Source organism: Dufourea novaeangliae, unplaced genomic scaffold (genome assembly GCF_001272555.1).
Source record: "Dufourea novaeangliae isolate 0120121106 unplaced genomic scaffold, ASM127255v1 scaffold56, whole genome shotgun sequence".
NCBI lineage: Eukaryota > Metazoa > Arthropoda > Insecta > Hymenoptera > Halictidae > Dufourea > Dufourea novaeangliae.
In genome coordinates this window covers 6,164,296-6,190,195 of record NW_015373942.1, presented here as the reverse complement: position 1 = coordinate 6,190,195, position 25,900 = coordinate 6,164,296, and positions in this window count along the sequence as shown.

Sequence of the window (25,900 nt, the reverse complement as noted above, 5' to 3'; positions counted from 1 at the left end):
ACCAGAGTTCGTGATTGATGGAACAGTAACTCGTTATTCTATAACGATATAAGTGTTTATAACTCTTGAACACAAAAAAAAATCATGTACCGAGCCTGGAAACGGTGGTTAAAGTGTTTAACCCTCGTTCGTTGTTCCGATCAATTTAACCCGAAACCAATGTTTAATTCTAAAATATAGTTTTTATCATAGGTACATTAATTTCACGCCAATAGGGCGTATACACTACCAGCCAAAAGTATACAACCAGAGTTCATGATTGATGGCACAGTAACTCATGTATTCTATGACGATATAATGAAAGTTACAGAATCAGATCCCAAAGTTACGAAATTTTTACATAATATTTAATATTGCAGTATAATTTGAAACACAATCAACCTCTATTTACAAAACGCATACATTTTCAATGATGTATGACTTCAAAAACAAAATAAAGTGTGTCTGGCTACGTACAGCCTTGTTCACTGTGGCAGTCGATTTGTTAATATTTTTGCCACCTCCCTTCCCCCTGTCTGATAACCTGGCTACGCCCATGAGTAAGAGGAAGAGATGGGTGGTTGATGGAAAGGAAAACTCGATCGACCATCGTAGCCACCACCGACAATCAGATCTCGCGTCCACCCCGGCCAATTACAACTGGTTTTGTAATTTTTGCCCCGATGGAGCACCGATCCCGAGGAACGACAACGAAACCCGATATTATTATTACGATCGACAGTGACTAAGTGCTGCTGCACCATAACGCAACCGTGCGGCACGCGCGTGTTCACGCTGCGAGAGACACGCAGGTAGACACGCGCGCTCGCGCGCGCACAGTCGTTGCGTAAAATAGACCTTTAATAACAGCATGCGTTTCACAGCGCGAGGTCCGAGTAAACTTTACAAAATATCACACCAAGGGGCCTCGCCTCACTCGCCATTCTCTCCTCGTGCGCAGTCGATAAATGAATCAGAAAATAGTCGAGCGGGAGCTCTTCCCACACGTGTCGGGTCACGTGTTAGATAATTAGATATTCTTTAGGCCGTGCATTAGGTCGCCGTTCGGTATTCCATTAAGCCGCTCGACGGAACATCGTTGCTAGCAGTCGAATTCCCTCTTGTCCCCACCCTGCACGCTTTTCTTTTCTATTAATCGTCGACGATGTTTAACGGGCATATAGCGTGCAACTGAGTTGGGCAGAATTTTATTCGAATAATACTTAGTGAAGAGCAACAGTACTTAAGATCGTCATCCTGACCTTTAAAGAATTAGTGAGATTAACAGTGGAACTACCAGCACTGAATGCATACTAAATTAAATTTTATAATATAGTAATATAGTATAACATAAAATGTATAGTTAATTAGAAGCCAATGTAAATTTTGCACAAAGCACTATTACAATTTTATCCTAAAATAAGGAACCCGCAATCCGTCATTTAGTGTTATATAATTATTTTCCAAGTGTCTACTCTCTCAAGAAGAAAGATTATCTTATTATAAAAATTGGATTTTGCACGTTTGATCCAGTAAAAATAGCGAAATCCTTTTTTTTTTATTTTTTATTCGTTATTCGAAACTTTTTATCTACATAATGAATTTGCTTATCTCTGGCGTGCAAATGGCGACCGATTCGCGTTATCGTCGTGTAAAGGTCGCAGGGATTACTCTCGCGGTGGCTCATCTACGATCGGAAATCGCGGCCACGCCCCTCGAGACATTTCTCTCGGCCAAGGAACCGAGCGGAAATTAATTATTCCCCGCGGGTAACCAACGACGCATAGAAAACGCGAGAAGGTTGAACGACCTAGCGGCATTCTAGCGTAACCGTAGACCGGCCCCCTGTTACGCGTATACGCGCCTGTTTACCGGGTCATTTTACGAGCTATCGTCGTCAATGACGGTCTAAGTGAATGAATTAATTGGCCGAGCACGAACACTTCAGGTTCCAAGGTTTTCGCGGTGGGAAGCATAAGTTTCGATATTAAGTGGGCGGAAGCCACTCGTTCGCCGAAGAATTTCTTTCAGACTATATACAATAGGTATCTAAATGGAAGCCTAATAATACGGATAAGAATATTTCACAGAATAGAATAACGGAAAGTTACTGTAATATGTGACGAACATTTTCAGGACAATATCGCGGTAGCAAACGTGTTAAATAGTGTTCAATTATATACGCGATTCTTCGCAGAGATCAAAGAAAGACGAGCTGCGATTGAAATATCATTTCTTATAGCAATTGTTCGATTAATCTCCACGATACGATTCCAATTTATCCTCATACGAGGCCTATACATATAGGCGTAATATGATTTTGAAGCTCGATGTTTGGATCATCTACAAGCGGTCTGAAAGGGTCTTGGACTGACAGAATTTCCATTCGTGTGTATACCATCGCTTTCACGTCGGCGGAACCGAACCCATTTTTAAACGGTATTGTGACTGGTGACGAGAAATGGGCACCGTGAATCAATACAAAGCAGGTAAGGTATTGGTGGGTTCTCGAAAGGTAAGACCCGGACCAACAATAGCGACCATCTGACCCGCGCTAAAAGAAGATTAAGTTGTACCGTTGGCAGGAGCATTAAACGTTACACAGTATATTATATACTGTTAAAACCCTCGGGAATCCATTAATTTCAAGAGATATCGCAACGTCTGGATCACGCAATGTCGCAATGGACGGACAAAAGCGACTGAAAGTCTTTAGGGTTAAGAGAATCCTCAACCCGATCATTTATATCGCTTCAACAATAAAGATCGACAACTCTCTCGTCAGCAATGAACTCCTCAAATGCCAAACCTGCGCGTAGCCTTTCACGGGGAAAAAAGGATAGAACAGCCAGCGATAAATAATAAAACCCACGCGACAAGGTAAATGAAAGTGTATACTTGGGCTTATCCCTTGGAAGGCGAATGGTCTGGGATTGACGCGGCAGACGAATACAGGGTCAATTCAACTCATAGTAGAATTTCCATTGTACGTGGGTTTCAAAAAGGACTTATGCGTAACATTTTATGTATATTTTCATGTTTATATGTTACATTTACATATAATTACAAAGAATAGAGCAACACCTACCGATGGGTCAAAATGACCCTGAATTCCTTATACGAGAGTTAAAAACTAGCATGATATCTACTCACCAACCTAGTTCACACACATACACACAGTAACACAATCCATATGCTTGCTCGTCTTTTCGCTGAACATTCGCGATCCATCCACCAAGTCGAATAAACAAATTGTACTACTTCGTTTCAAACCGTACCGTTTCTCGATTATTAATAAAATCGGCTATCGATGTTCGGTCCCGATTGTCAGCCTCGGGGGACGTATGTACTATACCCCTCACCGGCGTTACACCTGTGATAATTCCGGCGAACGATAACACACAGGTGAACGACAAAGGCAAGTTCGGTGGGGCTCCAGAGACGCAACGATTATTCGACCAAAATACAGGGAGGGGATGGATGGAGAGCTCAAAGCGACACGATTTCGCCGGCGGAGTTAAACGGTGTAACGTGGATTAAACAGCCGGATCGGATCGGGTAAACTTAACCGAATACGGTGTAAAATGGTATTTTGTAATGTGTAGGTACCTGCGGCGATGCGCGGGAACCGGAGATTAATGCATTCCTGGGCTTTACATTTCATTGGCGAACGGCTTCGACTCCCGTTTCGCGTTTATACACGGCGCATAAATGGAGGTGTTAAACCAACTGGCTGACAACTCTGATAATTGGCCTCGCCGCGCGTAAAACGCCCCCGTTACGAGGCTTGTTTGTCAGTTTCGCCGGGAGCTTGTGTATGTGTATTGTCCTTTCCTCGGCGCTCTCCTTTCGCGACATCCCCCGAACGTGACGTTCATAGACTTCGTCGAACGAAACGGCCCAGGAGATGGAAACTTTCAACGTTTGCAGGAACTTCACGGTGTACGGCACCTGACGAGTCGCAGTCGTGAAGAAAAAAAAAAGAGGAAAGAAAACTTTACAGAAGCGTCGCCTGTTACACGAGTATCCTGTACGCACGGAGAACTTGTCGTCGTTTACGGACGAGCGGCGGGGAATCGTATTTCATGTTGACACCTATGAGCCAATAAATTTTGATTAATTGACGAACGAGTCGGAAAGTTGTTCACACTCGTCGTTTCCAGGGTTAATACGACACTGGGGTAAGTAATCCAATCACGGACAGATTGGTGGCTCTGTGGATTTGTTGTTAAGAAATAATAAAAAACTATTAGTATTGCGTTTCATTTTTTCGGAACCCCCAAACACAATTTTCTATGGAATAATTAGATGTTAATGAAATACCAAGCAAGTGAAAAAGAAAGAAAAGTAATATTTGTTATGTATTTGTTTTTTAAAAAAGAAAAGAAACTGATTCATTCACGTAGCACTTCATATATTAAATAAAGTTACACTAGCACCATATCGCTTGAAGTATTGGACTTCAACTTGTGACACTTTTCTGGATGGTGGAACTACGTATTGGAAGATATGTTATGCGATAAAATGAAAATTGACAATTGTCGACTTGTGACACTTTTCTCGCAGGGGTGCGATATGTGTGTATACAGGGTATCCCAGTATACGTGTGTTTCCATACTTTAAAGAATGGTAGGGGGGCTCAAATGGAAAGGAAAACTGTCCTCTGCCATCGTGTCCGATTTGCTTCCACTTTGCAGAAGCATTGTCTTGAGTTTCTTAGTATCGATCGACTGTGAATTATACATACCTACTTAAAACTCACCCTTGACACTCGCTTATGCATATGTTACTCAACTGTCTGATGATTCTAATTTAAAACCATTTACCTCCCCGTTGTTTATTATTTAAAATGAAATTTTAAACGTACGTAGTTCCTTCAAAACGCTATATTTTAAATGAAAATAATTTCCATTTAATTCTACACACTTCTCACAACGATCTGTTGAGACATTTAAGGGGGTTGAAAAATAATTCGTGAAATTTCAAACTTACTACCAAGCTCATTTTCTCGTTTAAAATATGCACGTTGCTGTGGGTAAATATACCCCATTAAAAAATTGATCGTCAAATTGGACGTGCAACTGCTCCATCCGCTGCGATATCATGAAAATTAATGCTTACGCGTACGAGACGGGACACACCAAGAGTTTGCTTCCTAAACATGTTATTTTCAATCGATGAGGATAGCACACGTCAATTTGGCCCCGCGACATTTACACTTCGATTATCCTGTCTGTCATAATGACCAATTACATACTACTGTTTCTCCGATCTATCTCTATCCTGGTCGTGTACGATGGACCACACGATCGACGTCAAATTGCACACGAACGTAATACTCGGATAAATAATCACCGACAAATTGCCAGGCGTGACGCAATGGGAGTCGTGCCTTTTCTTGTCCCATTAGACGTTAACATTCCACCTTACGGTTAGGAGAAAATTATTCGTAAAACGATAGCCGAACGGTGAACGTGCCACATCCGTTTCGAATCGTGTCTACTGCATAATGTAGGGAAACATGATTATACATATGCGACAGGACTACCTGCAGTACCATATTTTCCTCGCAAGTCAATTTTACCAATTACAGGTAAGTACGTATTTGTCTCAAACGGAGTAGATTTATAAAATAAGACAATCTGTTGTTCCAAATTAAAGGTGCAATTTCAATACCAAATTCGTGTACACCGATACAAAAGAATTTACGATACCACGTATATTATAATAAACGGACCTATCAAGAATAAAAGTTTTCCGTAAACTCCACAATGGGGAATAAAAACATTATCGTGCGATATTTTCTAAACCAGAACGTTATTAAGGGGGGTGTCGAGGAGTGGTTCGCGAAGATACGAATCTGTATCCACCCCATCTCCCGCGATACTTCTCGCAAAGGGTTAAAGAAGTGCCAGGACATTAAGCGAAAGCGAGCGAGAAGGGTTAGTTCCTGGTTAACCGCCATCGGTCCCCGTCGTTCCTTTCGTCGGAATGGCGTCGACCGCCCCCCTTTCCCCATCCCTGAAGTGATTAAAAACAATTACCGTTTCGTCGGCATCCTTCCATTTCCACACCCCCGCGCACCGTAATGAGCATCCTCTTTCATGGAGGGGAGGAAAGGCGAAAAAATACGGACGGGTAGAGCATCTGAGCCTCCCTGCGGGTTATAGTTGGTCGAATATTCTCTGCTCATACCACCCAGCCCAACCTCCTCTGTCATTTCCGTGGTACAATTTCTATGAAAATATTTCGCCGGGTCGAGGATACGGCGGGCAGGGTTAGAGATCCAGTACAGATCCGACCGTATATATCCCGGGCACCGGTGTGTCTCGAGGGTGGCGAGCCGTGTACAACAAGGGGTTGGAAGCCCTCATCCGACAACTTGCCCGACAGAGGGATGATTTTCGCGCTAAATCACGGAATAACTTGCCCGCAGTCTCGATCCGCGTACACACCGTCGAGAACCCTGTGAATGGACTTGGTTTCCATCGAACTGTATTTACACGAAGAATTCCTCGTTGGCCTTCGAGAGTACCTCAGACTCATGAACTAATTAGCCGATCAACATCCCACGGACGAAAGTTTGAGCGCCATCGTGATTCATTTCGCGAACTCTCTACTAAATTGTCGATCCACGGATGTATCCGCGTAACTTATCGTCAGCTTGTTCTGAATCGGCCCTTCGAATCTCCTAGTACTGTCAATCGTTATTCGCAGCAGGTGATACAGCTGCTTCGAGGTCCATTAACTCCAGGACCGAAACATCGGTCCACGTTGACGCGCTCCAGGCTCTCGACACTCGTTATTACGGCGGCGTACTGCCGGAGCGTAACCGGGGCCGGGACAGACAACAGCCGCCGCGCCATTCGGAACGTAGTCGAGCAATTTTTACGAGCAGCGTAACTCCTCTAACGGCATGAAATATTTCCCCCTGCGCGTTATTTTGACGAGTTTTATTCAATTTTGCGAGTGAACGAACCGCCCCGGGAGAAAAGCCAGTAGAAGAGACAGAGATAGAGAGAGAAAAAGGGACAGGCTCCATTTCCCATAGAGCATTGTTAGAGAACGAACACATCGCGTATATAGGACCCGTTGCAGCAATCACTCCGCCATATTGGTGTCCATCTCACGGATGCATGGAATTTTTGTCCGCGGTGTTGTTCGTTGTTTACACCGGGATCGAGTTCGGTACATCTCCATTAAAGGGCGTTGCATGTAAAATTGCGGTTTCTATTCATTACCCGTTTACATCCATCCACTCACAGATGCTAAACGTATTACCTGTACTTTTCCTGGTACAAAGCAGAAACACACTCGCTCCACCTCTCCCGCAGAAAATTGCAATAATGTTGAAACGGTTGTGCGTCAGACGCCGCTACAAATTTTTGCAACAACCCCCGTGAAGTACAAAGCGGAATGAAGTATAAAATGAAGCCTCGTAAAATTTTCGCGTAAAACTCGCGAAAGGATACCACCAACGCGGGCTGCTTTGTTCGCCACCCCCTTCTATCCTCCCCCGACCATGGGAATTTAATTCGTTTTTCCAGCGTACCCGCAGCTCTTGTTTAACGAAGAACGACTGCAATCTTCGCGCGGAAGACGGAGAAATTGGGAACGAAGCCGAAAACCTGTCTCGTCCGAGGGTGGTCTCTCCTTTTACAATTCCCATCGAACCGTCCACGACGGTTCGATCGATCGCACTTGGAGCAATTAAATTTCTTTAACGAGAACCGCCAGTCCTCGAAATTAACGAATTCAAGCGCGCTGCCCACATAGATTAAAATCGGTTTAGCCCATCGTCCCGAGTTACTCCATCCCGTCCCTCCTCCCTCACGATCACCCCTTTAACCGTGTGTCCCGTCCTCTTTTTCCGCGGGGGTGTATCCGCGCGCTGCTTCGAATTTCCGGGCGTCCACAACCCCCGCAATATCGTAAGTAATTAAACAATTTGCCTACAGATGGAGTTTTTAGCCGAAGCATTTCGCGCTTACTGCCACTACGCTCGACCGAGCCTCCGTTTCGCTCCTCTCTCATCACTATGCATAACCGCATTGCTCCTATATTAAAGCCACCGACAGTGAGAGAAAGAGATGGGGGGGGGGGGGGGAGGGGCGGTTGATACCGGTCCTCTGCAACGTTCTCGCACGTCGACAACCTGTCGTCGCTGTTACACGCGCGCCCAACAGTCTCTCTACGCTCGAGTAATTAATCGTGAAAAGCCACACGCGTGCCTCGGACAGAGAGAAGAGGAGGGGGAAAGACGGCGTGGTTATGCGGAACGAAGAAAGCATTTTCCTTCGATTCCACGCGAGACTGTGAACTTCTGAATTGCCTAGCGGCTATTTTTACAAGTTAAACTTGAAGTTTTTGGTTAAATTTAGTTACATATGTTAGTAATGTTATTTGAATGTTTAATTGATATCGTTTCACGCGTTTTAACCCTTGTGCACTGCTCAATAAATTATTGTATTGCTATTTTTTGAATTAAACTTAGTCTGAGCTATGATCGAATCAATCTCTTCAGACCTGACTTTTTTTCTTTTGTGGAATAAATTTATTTTGTGGAATTCTTATGTTTGCGACAGGAAAGTCCATACTTCAAAACAGACGTTAAAATTGTTGTACATTGCAATGTGCACTGGGTCTGAAGAGGTTGAGGATACTTACATGTCGCTTGATCGTAATTATGTAAATATATGTAAATAACTAGTGTGAAATTGATTTGCAAATTTCTCTAGTAAAGAATATAATTAAAAATTGGAGTTTAAACCGGGCTAAGATCATTTCACTAATCCAAGCTGTACTAGATTTTTAGTATATTTGTATTACAATATGTTACAGTATTATACTAGTATATTAGTATATTATTTTATTAGTATATTTTCAAACCCATAAGACAACATAGCGAGTCACTTCTAAAACCCAAAAGATTACGATTTAATCCGAACCGCTAATGCGAATCGAATCGAAAAAAAAAAAAGAGTAGATCTTAACTTCCCTGGAAAAGTGACAGGTGCACAGCTAGTTTCACGGTACACCCGTTTTTCCGCAGGTAATAAACGTAAGATATACATCGATTTGTGGAAACAGCGCATAAAGAACGTGCCGTAAAGTTTAAACGCCGCAAGGGTGGCAAATTTGACGTTCTTTCAGCGGCCTGTTACAAATAAATATACACAACACCGGGAACGGTGTTAATTTTTTATTCGCCGAGACACCAAGCGCTGTCGATACGATCTACATTTGCTTTACGACAGATCGAATGGCGTAGATTAACGGGAAAACAGCGAGGTGTAGTCTGCGTGGAATAATTCAATTCTTTCTCTCTCTTCCTCTACCGGTTCTGGTCACGCTACTTTATTGCTTCGAAAAAGAAAAAAGAAAAAACAGGAAAGACTTAAAACAACCAAAGTAAAACATCAAATTCCGTAATATGTTCAACACCAGGAAAATGTACGTGCACGGTCAGAAATCGGACGCATTCTTTGGTTCGCGAGCGCGAAGCTCGTAGTTCAAACAGAAATCATTACCCTCGTCCTGGCGAACGTTAAAAACACAAGGACACGGTGAAACATGGGGGAGAAAAGGTTTTTTTCCCCTGTCATCTAACCTGTCGCGGCGCAGTTAACGCTCGACCACTGTTACCGGAGACCCCCCCACCGCTTAGAAAACGTATCTGGCCCGTAGAGGGTACCCGCCTTTTCCCGCGCTATCTGAATCTTTATGGGACGGCTTTAACTACGAGGGTAAATAGTGAGCGAACCTCGACTAGTCGTAATGACGATGCCCGTGGACACTTACCGCCCCTTTTACCGGCATCCGACCACCATGGCCACCCCACGAGAGGGGAGAAGGGGGATGGAAATAATTCGCATGCGAATCCACGAATGCATTCCGTTCGCGTTACGACCACCCCCGACAAAACGGTGAAAGGGGTAAACGAACGAAGGATACTTTCGACGCGTGCAACGAGTCCGTTCGCCGGCACGATTTTCTGCGACGTTGATCTTGCTCGCTGTTTTTCTCTCTAAGTGTTGTTTATACACCCGTCTGACGCGACCAAGTCACGGAAAAGGTGAAAAAGCGAAAGAGAAACCCGCAGCGGGACATCTTTACGACGCGATAACGCTGAAGAAACCGACGAAACGAGATACAAGGGTTGGCACAGGTGGAACGTCGTTAACGAAGTCCTTAATTCTGCTTTTTGTCCGACTGCGTTTCTTCGTTTCCGTGCGACCAGGCTCGCCCACCGACAGGACACGTCTTAATCGGCAAAAATTTCCTGGCGAGCTCCCGAGCCCGGTGCAACCTCGCTATACCACCTCCTCGCGTTTAACGCGCAGTTGTCAAACAAAGGAAATAATTGAACGGAGCTCTCACTCTCTCGAGTAACGCGCAGTTGTGTGACTAAGGCCTACTGTCCACTAAGGCGTCTCGTCATAGACACGTCAGCGTAGCGTACAGCATGACGATTACGCTACGCTTGAGTTTCTGTCCACTTAAGCGTATTGGAAGCATACAGGAAGAGTACAGAAAGCTTCATTTTCCTCATTCGCAAAAATGTCGGGCGATAATCCAAGTTCTTTATATCATATGTAACGTGTGATAGAGTATGAATGTGAATTAGAATGACTCGAAGACTGTAGTCAGGTAAATGACTTTCGAATCGAGTTGAAATATCTTTCTATATCGTAGAAGAATCTGAATTCTAAAACTTTCTGCGCGTTTCTCTCGAAACTATGTTTCATTTATATCCTCTGAAAACTTGAAATTTCTTAATTTAATAATTATCTGTCCCAAAAATTCCCACCATTTTAGCCAGTTTTAGAGGCCTCAAAGTGATGTACCCGTTTAATGTCACACGACCTATCCCGGAAAGTAATATTCTTATTTTCGGAGAAAGTAATATTCTTCCGTCAAAAGGAATCATGAATTTTTCTTCCACGAGAGATTCAAACACGAGACGAGGCTGTGCAGAGACGGGCGAACGACGTCAAAATTACAATTCAGTCTCGTTGAAAAATTCGAGATTAGATATATTCGCTTCACGAGCAACGAAACTCTCCGTAATCCGTATAATTGCGAATTTCCCTTAATCCCGAGGAAATAGAATATGATTGGGACTCGCCAATCGCGTCCCGCCGTTCAATAAAGCCCGAGCGGAGATCAAAGGCACGGAGCTTGCCTCAATGGATACGGGCGTCTCAAAGAACGGGCCGGACCGCCTTAGAAATATTATATACCCGGCGAAAACGTCAGACGTCGTCGCAAAAGACGCGGTCCCCGGGAGGGATATCGTTTTCAACTCGAAATATTCGAGAGGCCGTGGGACGCGACTCCGCTTTTGACAGCGTCGACGATCCACGACACTCTTAATTGCGATAGCGAGAAAATAGTACTCGCAAATCATCCGTCTCGCTGCTGACGGTGCGAATATTGCGTTTGGAGTCGATTTGTTCGCGCGACGATAATGAATGTTCGTTGGTCCTTTGACAGACGTCATGCTTTCGAGGATATTTTATCATTGTACGTTTACAATGAATTTTCTGATCGATAATGGATGTCCATCTTCTATATATCTCAAAGAATGATGCGTGGTACTTCTATATTCTCAATTCTGTTAAATTTACTTCGACCAATTTTTATGTGTCTCGAATTAGACACAGCGTAATTTAAATCTTCCAGGCAGAAAGGGGAATATGCAACCTAAAAAGATTTCGAAAAATTGCGTTACTAAGTAAAGTATTTTGCACTTCCACAATTTCGATGAGAACGAAGTCGTCCAAAATTAAACGCAACCACGTTTCACGGTACCACGCGAGTTAGACGAGCGAAATTTTGGGAACGCAGATCGAATGTAGGGATGCGCACGGGGGAATGCTTCAACGTCGAACGGATCAGAGGGAATACTTTATAAGGGAGTTGTTTGTCGGCAATACGAATCCGTGTACGATATTCTCTCTGAATATCGGAGCGACACGACATAACAGCGAGTACGCCTACGGCTACGGTCGCCATCCCGATCTTTTCGGCGAAGGACATTCCTCGTTCGCAAACAGTCGTTTAATTTCCCATGCAAATATTATGTATACGGTGCGTCTGCCGTCGGCTTCGCTACGCTTTTCGTGACTCTGTCCAGCGGCGAACGCATTAATATTCCGGCTTCTTTGTTAATATTGTATGGTACGCTTTGCGCTCACGAGATTGAATGGCTGTTGACGGGGAATGAGAGAACGAAAACGATTTCGGAGCTACCACGATCGAATGGCAGTCTCAATATTTCGACGGAGAAACGAAACGTAGAATCAGATTACTAACGAGAAGAATATACACACTGCTTTCGTTTTATGTTAGACCTAATTTCCTTCAGAATTCAGGCTATACTATGACAAAATAACAGAAGCATTACTATTGGTTAGGTACGACATCACTTGTCATTTCTGTTTGCCTAACATTTAATCCTTCTAGAAATTTAAAGAATCGTATCGTAATATTATATGTACTCCAAGAAGCAATTAAATCTAACAAATAATTCACCCCCAACAAGGTCGATGATAAATGATTGGAAAGTACATACATACTCACATCGAACTGAATTACGAGGATATCGAGACCCCAGTCTCGTTTAATGGACGAACTGGATAGAGTCACGCGTCTACTTTTTTTCACGCGCGTATCTATTACGAAAACGTTTCACGATCTAACGCTCGAACGATCCAGCCGAGCAAACGATTTATCACGACACCAGACGCGCGCACACGATATCGCTGCGTATCTGACTTGCAAAACCGCGGGGACTGATGTGCGTATATATATTTTTTCCGAAAATGCAAATCATCCGGCATCGGAGCGGCGCGGAATAAATTGAAAAGGATGAATGGGGTGGCGAAGATGACATTCAAATTCGACCGCGGAGAAAATGACAGAAATATACATATGTCGTGTTACCCTTCACGCGTCCCGCGTAATTGGCTGGTATTCAGATATCAAGAAATTGAGTTTCGCCTTCATCCCGGGTGCCGAACCACCGGGCTCGGGTAGGGGGACATTTATTCTGAATCAACAGTCCCCTCGCTCGTGTCGGAACACACACACTCCAGCTACTGTTATTATTCTAACCGCCTCTCGACGATGAAAGAAAGAATATCATTCTATTCGTTACTCCAGGAAAAGACCAACAAATCGAACAGATCGGTACTACCCGTCTACTTTACACGAGTCCGTGACCATTCTCAAAAGATACTTTGCAAACGTATCGAACTACCAAACACCTTTATACGTTCGTCCTGTCGGAGCCTATTGACCAGCACCTCGTTAATACACGGTCCAACATCTGACGAGCATAAAATCCAATGGTCCACAATGAAACCATACCCCTTCCACGTGTCTTATCGGGGGGGGGGGGAATGGTCGAAGAGCCAGCAAACCCCAAAACAGAGTGAATGAGGAGAATGGCCGAAAGTGACGGAGGGATATTCGTGTTTAATACGCTCGTCACCGGCATGGATCAAGGTCAGAACTGACCAGTGGTCAGTTTCCCATAGATCAGGAGGACTCGATGACGGATGAACAATGGCGGCACGGCCGGGTCACAACCGGTGTTTGCCAATCATGAGCTCGGGACAAGGGCAATCGGCCACGATAAGCCACTCCGGGGGAACAATCCTAAGTACCGTGAGACGTGTCCTGTCGTCGTGTCTTAGAGTAACCGCAACTGACCACGGTTAATTGATGCTCGTCAATTTGCAGAGAGAGCCGTCATCAAAGGGGTTGCCATTGGAGGCCCTTGGATAGGCATGGGGGCACGTCCGTGGAAACGAGTGCGAAACGAGCGGACCGGCCGGCAGCCGACCGACACGTGGACCTTGTCAATCTTAATTCTCTCTCTTTCTCGAAATCGAAAACGCGGCTGCGGAGAGAAAAAAAAGGGAGGCAGTGGAGTCGATTCGTTCCCAGGTGAAACTACCAGGGAAAATCGATGAGACATCCCTCGTTTGGGTTTCACGATTTTGTTCGATGGATTGAAAGGGGGGACACTTCGATGCTCACCGAGTATTAGGGGTACCGGATAATAATGTCGTTCTTCCTTAATAAACTTTACTGCAAATTTCGAAATATACATAAATATCTACTTTGGACTAATCACTCAAATTAGTCTAAATCTCTCTCGATCATCCTCGCCTAGGTTACGTTTGTGTATAGAAACCTTCAATTGAACTGACATGGAGTTAGTTTAAAAGGTTAAGTGACATGCTGCATTACAAAATATGATATTACTTTCCGGTATACGTAATGAAAATCAATACTGTTAATATTATAATGTAGCAGTGAAATCAGATACGATATGACAACACGCCTCAATTCAACAAGTTTATACGATGTTTTAGCATTAGATACTTCGTACAGTGACAATTTTTCTTTGGTCCCATGGGCAAGATATAACGTCAACCACGCGGAAGTGTATATACATACCTCGGTAAATGATAAGAAAACATAAGTAGATATGTGTGAGACCAGATAATTTTAAAAGTTCCATCGAAGACCATTCGCGACTCCAGGAACGTGATCTCATTGTGAACGGAAACCCGATATGAAACGTCAGTCCAAAAGGGACATCTCTCGTGATCATTATAAGAAAGGAAGTCTGAGGAGTTTTCAGAATCTTTTCTACGGTGAGTGACAGACGGGCTCCAAATTGACCGGTACCGTGCGTGTATCGTCCTTGAGGAAATCACATCATGGGGTAGCCAGACGGTATCGGCTTACCCCAATTTCACCCCAATCATTTTGAAACCCAAAACCCCGTCGCGCAACCGTCCCTTTTACTCTATCTCTCTCTACAGATGGAATTCCCATTGCGTGTATACATACGTCGTTCGATGCAGAAGATACGGAGGAAGAAAAAGCGGGAAAGATATTCAAAGCTCTGCAGCAACCGTTGTCCACCGCAATGCCGAGCATCGACAGGGAGATCTGACAAATCGCGGGGACCCGTCAGAATTCTCGTGCGTCAATTTTTCACGTCGACGCAGGAGCCAAGAACAAGGAGGGACGCGTCTCGAGCATTTTTCAAGCAGTCGAACGGAACGAAAACGAATCCGCGAGAAGTAACGCGGTCACGTGCGCGCGCCTTCCCACCCCCCGTGGTCTCACCGCCAACTGGGGAGAAAAAAACTCAAAGAAATCGTCCACGATTTCCTTAAACCGACGTTTCCATGCCGATAATGCGATTGGGTCGGTCGCGGCCTGTCACACCGGGGACCCGATGAATCGTTTCGCGTGTGATTCACTGACACTAAGCCCTCCCCCGGTAACCCCGTATCCGAGACGAATCGAAAGAGAACCGAGCGAAATCGTTCGCAGCCCTCCTATGAATACCATTTTAAACTATTCTCTCGTTCGATCAACAATTCGTTTAAATACCACGATCGCATTCGTGCCGATCGATGCGTTATCGATTTATTAGACGATCAAACGATCGATTCCTGCGTAAAAATGTACATTAATGTCGCGTTACATGAATTTATCATCGCGACCCACAATGGGCCAGAATCGAAATTTAACAGTTCAATTAATCAAAGGCATATTTTTTTTAACTTGCAAAAAACACAGATCAACTTATTATTAATCACAGAAGATTTGTTCCATGCATTACTGTTCTCCTTAAACCTTATCTATATCGTTAATCTCAGTAGTAAAATAAAAAAATTCCCACGGAAATTCAAATATTCATGAGGATGTTGATAACACTGTTAGTGAATGTTGACGTCATCGAAGAGGAACCCTAAAATTGATAAAAATACAAACCATAAGTTTGTGAATTTTTTAATTACTCGGGCTAAATGAACTGTATAAACTGCTAAATTTTATTTCTGCGAATAAAATTGAACATCCGGTCGCCTATGAAATACTGTACTCGCGGGTCATTAACAGAAGAAGGGGATCAGTATGGGGACAGGAGGCGACACCGAAGAATCATTACGTGCTTTAAAAATTTAATTATTCCGTACGACACCTAGATGCTCGAAATCTTACCCGGTCGCGTTCGGTATATCGCGACAAGAGCAATAAAACCTGCCGGACACACCACCGTCTCTCGTACACGCGGTTTCCCTCCGTTCCTCCGCGGAATCGTAAAATAAAGTGCGCCCCACAAGAGGGAACCGGTTGGTGAGATCCGTTCGATTCCATTTGCTGCGTATATACGGGACTCCGTGCTGTCAGTTACCCCCGGCTAATCGCGACTCCGTAGAACACGGAGACCCGGGCCGCGTATATGAGGCCAGGAAATGTAAATTAACGTCGAGTGCGGCCAGGTAATCACGCCTCGGGGTGATAAAAAGGTGATAAACGAGCGAAACATACCCGGGAGCCAGCCGTGATGCTTATCGGTTATAACTCTCCTTTTTTTTTCTCTCTCTCTCTCTCTTTCGAGTCACCGCGACGCCATAGAAAAATCCTGGTGGCCTCCTGCATTTATGTCACCATTCCACCCTCCTCGACACACGTATATGTACATGATTTTACAAGTAAACGTGGCTACGTATGTGTGTGCGAAGTGCAGCCAAGTGAATCCCGTGGAGCACGTTAAAGAGACGTCGTTTTTCGGCTTACTATGTGACAGGAAAGGGTTTTCTCTACCCCTGACTGCAGCCTACACCGATGCTATCTCCCACCTCGAGGAACGAAACCTGGACTGAGTTGTTCTCCTCTTTACTCGCTACCTCGCGCGTTACGCCACCCCAAAAACCCAAATAACCTCCGCTTGTTCTCCTCTCATTAACGCCAGGATGAATCCATTCATCGACACCGTTCACGGGCGATACCTCTCTCGCACGGTTTCGAGCCGGAACCCGCACGAAAATGAAAAATGAACGGGGATTAACGCGTGGTTGACTACCGGTGGCCCCTCGGCCCACGGGGCGACAGCTTTTTTTTTTTTTTGCGTCGTGTTAGGTAGGAGCAGCGGTGCGATCACGGTGGTTACGTATAATACAACTGGATAATACCGGGGATGATGGATAAATTGAAGTTGAAATTGTGCGACTGTGTTAAATATAATACATAGAAGAAATTCGAATAAATAATTTATAACTTGAAAATGAAAACACATTTTTCAATTCAAGGGTATACACATATATTGAAGCTAGACGGATTTTCATCGAGGCTCGTTTGGTACAGCAAATTATATTTCTATAGAGGTTGTCTAGAAACTTGGTACTTTTCGGAAAATTGGTTCCCAATGTCCCCACAAAATGTTGTAGCTTTGATAAAATAGTAAGGAAGAGCTTTTCACATTTGCTCAACTAAGCAAAAAGTGGTCAGATTAGAAGCATACTCTTCTGATACGACTTATAAAAGCTAATTATTTAACCGATGGAAACCAGTAAAGTGATTGTTAAACTATGTAAAAAAACACGCGAGAAATGAATCGAAGCCCACAAAAGTTATAAAACCAATAAAATTATTGCTCCAATCAATTGAACAACTATCACATTATATATTGCAGCCACAGTATGTACATTTCCAAAAAAGTTTCTTATAAGCACAAAACCAGGCATTATCAAATCCGCACATCTGCTTCCGTCAGTTATCGCAACAATATCATTCCCAGCATCGATCCTCTAACTACCCAGAACAGCGTGCATTACCATAAACATAGTATTGTTTCAAATACACCCAGAAATATTTAAACAGAGCTTAAGCTACTACATCACTGTTCATAACAGTTCAAAGTCGTGTGGGAATCGACTGAAACAGACGCGGCAGAACTGCCTCGGGCCGTGAAGGGGGTTAACGAACCGATAGGAACACGTGAAACAGTGGGAAAAGAGGAGGAGTAGGAGAAGAAACACGACGAACTAATACATATCCTTCCCCTGATTCTAATAAAGGCGGGCTCTGCGATCATGACGCAGCCCAGGTAGAACGAGATACGGAATCGACATTAGTCGTTAATGAGAGAACGGGCGGTTACTGGTCACACCATCGTGTCACGCCATCGGGGCAGTCGGCCAGGACCCCATCGTGAGAGCATCTCTGTTCCCCGAAACACCATAGACTATTCACGACGAGCGGTGGCGAAACAGGAGGGAGGGGGATGTATACCCTCATATATACGCGGAAAGGCGGGAGGGAGGAGGAGGACACGTGACTGCTTTATAGCGAAGCGACGAGGGGGTGCCGAGTGTCGAGGGTCGCTCATCTTTTGACCGTATCGACGTTCGTCGCGCCCCGTGCTTCTCTGGACGAGCCAACGGACCAAAGTTTTGCCCGGATTACCCTATCCCCGCGGAAAATAGCGAGAACCGACGAACGGTTATTGTGATGCGCGGAACGTATTTATGCCCGAAAATGCGTATTTTGTTTTACGGACTGCGACACAGTCTGCACGAAGAAACGGGTGGTTTTTTATATTTTTCGCTGCTGCCTCGACACTGTGTATAGGAGAGGGATAGACCCGTGGTCGTCAGAAGCATTACAAAACGCAATTTCCGGGCGCGGCGCTGGGACGATTTCTCGTGCGAGCGGGCGAATCGAGAGGGTGGACAGGGTATGTGGAAACGCGCGGGAGGACGGTCAACCAGCGTGTTTTCGGGGGCTTGTCATCAATCGAGCGCGAAGGGATGGTAGAACCTTTGGTGTCGCGCGGACGGAAGCCTGTACAATTAATATTCGCCAGCCTTTCGCGGCGAAATCGATACGCGGGAAGGGTGAAAGAGCTCTTTCAAATGTATCTGGTGCCCTCGAAAAAATTCACCCTTCCCTTATTGTATCGACGATTTTCCCTTTGTGTGTTATTTACTCGGTGGTGCTTCTGTTAACGCGTGTCAGTTGACACTATGCAAGCTTTGTTGCTGTACCTTGAGGTATAAAATTGAGTAGATTGAAATGAATTATTCGCTGAATTAGACAGTGACATCGATTATTCATAATGTGGTGCTAATGTATACTCCGTAGATCAATTTTGGGGTATTTCGGGCATATCGTGTATGTTAAAAAATTAATATTATTAATATATTACATATTACACTTATATATTAAAAAATGAACCACATTTGCCACGAATGAAGATTGTATAATGCTATTTAACCCTCTGACGAGCGCAACTGGCCTCACAGGGCACGACGAAGTGACAGCTAATAATCATCAAACCAATCATTAAGTGTTTCTAATATTATTAAAAATACTTATAGGAATACTAAAAAAAGTAATATCTTCCCGGAACCATCTCCAAGTAAGAAAATAGTCTCGAGTATTCGATTGAAGAAATACCCTTAATGAGTGATCACGATTTCATCAAGACACACTATCTTCCTCGCGACAACGGTCAGCCAGGTGAAATTAAGGATTGCGCGACGATCAACGAATCACGTACATGCGTGCAGCGCGGGAGCATAAAGGCAAATCGGTGTCTGCGAAATTTCAGCGCGGCGCGTATCGCGAAATGCCAACGAGGAAACAATAAGTTGCACGTGTCCACAGCGTTTAACTCGCCGGAACCGTGACTCCCCCGCGGAAAAGTGTAACCGAATGAAAAACGTGACCGTGTGTCCATGCGGAGTATAGGGGCCTTGCACGAGATCTCTTTGTAGAATCGGTCTAGCCGATCAGAATTATATCGTGTGTATGTGTGTATAATACACATAATGGCCAGCGGCAACGCGATAAGTATACGGTAGAGGACAGACGACGGACAGAGAGCGTCGAGGTGCGTTGCAAAACTGTGTTGCCTCGATACCGGGGGAACGAACGAACGAACGAAACGAACGAGCGTACGAACATACGAACGGGTTGCATGGGTTTTAGCAGTGAATTATGACCGTCGTGGGTGTGCCCCACCGCGATACGTCAGGACAACGGGACAAGAATAATAAAGTAAAACAGTGGAAGCGGATAGAGAAGGTCCTCGTTTATACCTAGGACACGATATAATGACTCCGGGGGCCGGTGCGCGATTCCATCGATCTTTCCTATCGTAGGTTCGTCGTGTTCTAATGGAACGATTGCACCCGCAATTCGCCGATTGGCCGTAAATCTCGAGCTTGGGTGTCATTAGGCGCGCCATTAAAATTACTATTCTTTTGCACGAGCTTCGCGCAGCGATATACCTACTCTCCCCTGGAGGGGAGGAGGCAAAGTAAATCTCGCCGTAAAGATTATCCCCGCCCCCCTCCTCTCTCTCTCCAGGTTGGATTAAATTGGATTTTTATCTGCGTCCTATCCCCGTACTCGACGAAGTTAGTAGCCCGTGCCACGTTTACGTATCGGGAAACGACTCTTAACCGGGTGAACGTCGAACGGTCGATCGGGCAGAAGTGATTCCTCCTGGGGTCCGTTCCTCTTGGAAACTTCGTGTGGTGAAAGAAGGGGGTGCTTGCGATAAAATTGACCGTGAAGCCGAATCGATTACAAACCTAGCTTTGTATAATAGAATACCCTGCGATGATGAGCAGTACAGGTGACGAGTTCGTAAGTGCTCTTCAGCTCGCTGAAACGACCGACTAGGAAGTATTTATTAGATTGGAATCTAAACGCCCCACCCCACAAAGACCGAAAAGCGTATTTCCTTTCGCCGTAGGTGGTGTTTTCGAACGACCCCTTCTCTCGATCGAACGACCTACAAGACCGGTTCACCGTTCAAGGGTCCCGGGGAATTAGCGGGTTTCGCTTTTATTAGCTTGTATCACGGAATCGGTGAGATCCAGCCCCCAGTCGTGCGTGTGTGTATATACGTATATACTCTATACATTTTTTTTTCTGTTTGTCCGCAGATTCGTGGGGCCGTTCCGAGCTAACCTTTATGTCTTCTCCGCCGACGCAATAAAATAATAATTGCTCTTAATCGGCCGGTGAAATCAAATTTATTGCCTGGTACGCGCGGATGAACGGTTCTTTCGACGGGCGGGACCGATTCCAGGTAACCACAGGTCCACGGATATAAATATACACGTATACATATATTTCACCCGCAAAATCGCTCGCAGATGGTGTCCGGATATTTGAACGGACGCCAGACGAGTATCCAAACCCCTGAAACGCCAAATCCGTCGCCATTTATTTTCCAAAAAGCCGCGCGAGTGGCGCGTGTACTACCCGGTAAAAACGTCGAGAATCTACCCCCACCTACCCCTCTACCGTGGGTACGGACGAATCATTGGTTTTCGATGATGTCGCTCGAAAGCTTCTCCCCCTCCCCCTATACATATATCGAAGTCGCGAGTATCGATGCTAGACGCACCTTTTACGAATCGGAGGTCGAAACTGTTTGAATAGAAGAACTCGAGAATCGCGCGAATCGTGCGCGTACTAGACACACGCGAGATAAATCAAACGCGTCGTCGGGCTCATAAACCGTCATTTTCCATCATTAAAGTCGTGAAGAGACTGACGTGCCAGCCGAGCGGAAACGACCGGATTCAAAGGATGACACGGGTTCGGCGAAACGCATCGGTTCTGCTCAATTTCACCGATTTTCCGTCGCCTTTTGTATCGTTTTATCTATTATCGTGCCCCGTACCAGCGATCATTAGTATTAGTGTCAAACACCGGGGTCCATTGTCACCGGGGGTATTTACGACCGTTTTACCTGAAGAGAGAATCGATCGATCTTTCCTCGGTGCACCGTCCCGGTTCCCGTCTGTGCTCCAACGATAGTTTAAGCGCGAACCAATGACCGTCCTGAACCCCAGAACCAGAATACGGTCTCTCTCTCCTTACCGGTTATTATTTATCGTAGCTGCCCTCCTCTCGACACGGAAATAAGAGAATATGTACAGGGTGTCTCAGCTAACTTGAACACCTCGAATAACGACCTTTATACGCCCTAAACCTAATAGGTAACGAAATATTTACAAAATAATTTTTAATACGTACTTACTATCTGGAAGGTATAGGTGACGAACTGATGCCCCTTAACTTTAATTCAGCGATTTCAATACAGTGATTATTAGACTGCGGATTTTTATGCAAAATAACATTTGATAAAGTTATTCATACAGACAAGAGTAAATGTAGGAATTTCTTTCTTCTCTTAAATACATTATTGGATTGAGAATGAAATAGAAACCCCGTTGTAACTGATGAAAGTTTGGTTTTTTATTGTAATTCACAGAGCCCCATAGGCTATAAATGCATAAAGTCTAGTGATTATTTTGTAAATAGATGGTTAACTATTAGGTTTAGGACATATAAAGGTCAACACATTTTTACTCAGAATTGGATGCTCTATCTATGGTACAAAAAAAAACAAGGTAATTCCATTAAAAGAAACAAGGTAACCTTAAAATCTCTGAAATTCCTTCACCCTCAAAAAAAGCACGTACCTTATAAGATGCGCTCTTTGATGCAATTTAAGTTCTACGACTCAAACATTTTTATAAAGTGTACCGTTACGTCATTATTCGAGGTGATCAAGTTAGCTGAAACACCCTGTACATATACGTACACGCTAACGGTACTCAGTCCGCGAGTTTACGATCTTTCGGGCACGTACGACGGAATCTATCGGTTGCCCGAGCACCTTGACAAATGACCCGCAGAGCGCTGTCTACCGTGGAGAACTCGGTGGGCCCTAGTAACGCGTTCGCGCTCTGTACAACCACGAACGAATTTATTTCGGATGATTTAAGATTCACCGGGATATCTGCCACTTCCGTTTCACGGAGCACCAGATTACCATAAACGAGACGAGGAGTCCAGCCGAACAAGGACCGAGACGGGGTCATAGTAGTATCAATCACGCAACTCTCGATTCCCGAACGGACACACTCGACGATGAATGATTAATTCCGTTCGACTGAGTCGTCCCCACTCGCTTTACATAGGTACGCGTCTCGAGACGCCACGGTATCGCGGGCTATAGAATCGGTGACATAATACACGCGTTTCGTATTATGAGGAAGGAACGAGGTGCGTCCTCCTTTTCAACGGAGAAAGGAACGGGGAAGGGAAAAAAAAACGGCGAAAGCGTCTCTCGTGTCTTTCAGGTGAAGCCACCTGGGTTGGTCGAGTGCCGTGTGAACCTGTCCGAGAGATAGAGCGTCGCCGCTCGAAAAGACACCCGAAGGGTAACTGTTTGTACAAGCACCCCGGTATTTTTATCCGAATGACGGTGACTCATAAAGATCAGAGCTCTCTCGCGTATATATCCCCTCGTCGTTCCCTCCTCTCTCACACACACTTACATACACGCTTTACCACGCGTACACCCTCGTAAACTCTTTCTCTCTCTCTCTCTCTCTCTCTCTCTCTCTCTCTGTCTATCTATATCTTACTCTCAACTGGCTGTCTTTCTCTGCTCCTCTGATGCACCCACAAGGATAGTAGGACGACTCACACAACCGAGAAAACGGTGAAACGCGCGAGGAGGGAGCGTGTGCTTGAATGTGTACTTAGCGGCAAAGAACACACTCGCTTCGCATGTTAGGATAGAGATTATGTCGTCCAAGGAGTCTATAGTTAGTTAAGGCTACTATTATTCGGCTGGGTGGGCCTTTCAGTTGCCGAAAAACGATGCTCGCCGCGCGTATATAACCCGGGCTAACAATTAGATATTAATTCTATTCAATCCTCTCACCTAGAAGAGAGTGGAACTCCACCTCCTCCCTCCTTCCACTTCGTTCTTTAAAAGGAGACCAGGGATTAACCTCGTCCCGCTTTTCTCTCCTCTTGGGAATCAGATTCCGTCGCGCGGTTGTGTCGCGACTAGATCTGCCCGAAGATGAATTTTCTCCGGTGGTTTTCTGTGCCGGTCGGCTCACCGAAACATAACAGAACGGCGTCACGATGCGGTAAGCGGGCGTATTCTATTTAAAAAGCGGTCGCGCATGGGGAAAGCCCTGTGATCGCGTGGCCCGCTCTCGATCGATACTAAATATAAGAACTGGATCGTTAAAGAGGACGGTCTCGACGGGAAAACCACAGATGCTGGTATATACGAGGTTTAAGTTCGCGGAATTATTTATTTCGAAATTTAATATTCGTTTTGTTCAGCGAATTTTTCTTTATCTCCTCCAATGGTCTCAAAATCATTATGTAGTATTGTTGATAGTCAGTATGACTATAGTTCTTGAATAAAAATTCACAAACAAGTAGCGAAGTATAATAAAGTGACCGTAGAATGGATAAAGGCAAAATCGCTGAACAAGTGAAGGCTATACCGAAAAGTGCGTTTCAAAAATGTTTTCAAGATTGGAGAAACGCTGATATAAGTGTGTTACTCTTATGAAGGGGGCTATATCAACATTGACGAATAAATAAATATTTTTTGAAACAAATACAAATTCCAGGAACTTTCTGATGAAACTTCGTACACGAAGAGAACTACGAGGAGAATACGATCCGTTTGTTCAAGGCAACGATGAGTCGAAGCACCGAAAGCTATATAAAAGAAAGGGGGGAAAAAATGACCATTTGTACACAAGTAAATATAAATATTCGACACGTGGACGAGAGGAAGAAGAAAAAACCCTCAAGTGGTGTTCGCGCGTCGACGGGACAGCACTTAAAAAAATATATCGTTGTCCATCGAGGCGACGCCACTTAACGCCGGTAAAGCAAACAAACACACTTTCAACGAAATTGTTCCGACTCCCTTAACGACCACCGCACTTTTCATCGGTGATGCTTCATCGAAAAGTCAGAGGGGAAAGGGAAACCACCGACCCGTTCGGACGTCTGCTTCGCGTCAGCGTAAACGCTGAAAATTCTCCCGTTGCACACCCTCTGTCATCCCTTATTCTCCGCGTGTAATACAGGTAGGGGTTGAGAGGGAGGAAGGAGTGAGTCACCAACCCGCAAACACGGTGCAGTATCTCGAGAACGCGGTAATTGAACGAGTCCAGAGGTGGGGGTAAGGGGAGGAAAACTCGTGAAAAACAATTTTTTATTCTATTTCCCCTTATGAAGATGAACGAGGATCGAATAGCGACGCGACGGAGAAAATGGTCGGGCGGCGTTTCATGACCGCAATTTTTCCGAAAAAGTGTCGGACACATGGCCATCAGGGGCCACGGGAAAAGGGGGCGAGGAGCCGGTAGCCACGAAAATGGCACGTTTTATGGTTTTATAATGCGAATGGTTGACCGGAGGGGCGGGGGATCGCGTGGGATGAGACGTAACACATGGCTGGCTCCTGTCTGCCGGTTTCCAGGTCGCAGACGCTCATGTATATGTATAGAGTCTTGTGTGTACGAGCGTAAGAGCAATGGGGTGACCACTGTTCCGACTGTCCACCACGGGACCGGGTAATGAGCCGTCACGTAGCACGGTTTTACTTCCTCCCCCCAATAAAATCTATATCAGAATCCAAGGGAGAGGGGACTGTGTTTTTTCTCTTTTTTTTTCGCCGGAGCAAAGCAATACATCATCTCTCGGCCATCTCGTCGCACCGGAGAGCTGTTCGGGTTGTGCTTATTCCTTCCAGTCACGGATTCGCGACCGTTCCCCGACGATCGGGATTTGATTTATACCCTTGCCCTTCGTATCTCTGGATGTCACTCGACTCCACGACGCGATTCCTCGACATTGGAGTGAGAATGAGAGAGAGGGAGTAGCTTTAAAACCGATCATCGATCGATTCCACAACCCCTTTTTTTCTCTTTCTTTACACGTCCACAACCTAGCCCTTCGAGTCGATCGTAAATGGGTTCTCATGTTTCAGGTACGAAGGCTGAGCAACGCCAAACAAACGGGAGAAAATATCCACCTAGCGGAGCAACGTCGTGGGAGAGGGGCTATATTTACGCGGCAGTGGTTTCTCGATTTTTTTACCAGCACACAGTGCCAGCGCCCGGTTGTATCGCTGTTATATTTAGGTAGCTGACTGTAGTAGCAGCAACAGCACCACCTTGTGACGTGTCAGATGCGAGGCGACTCGTGCTTGCCTTTTTATCGAAAGGAGGCAGAGAGGGAGGGCGGC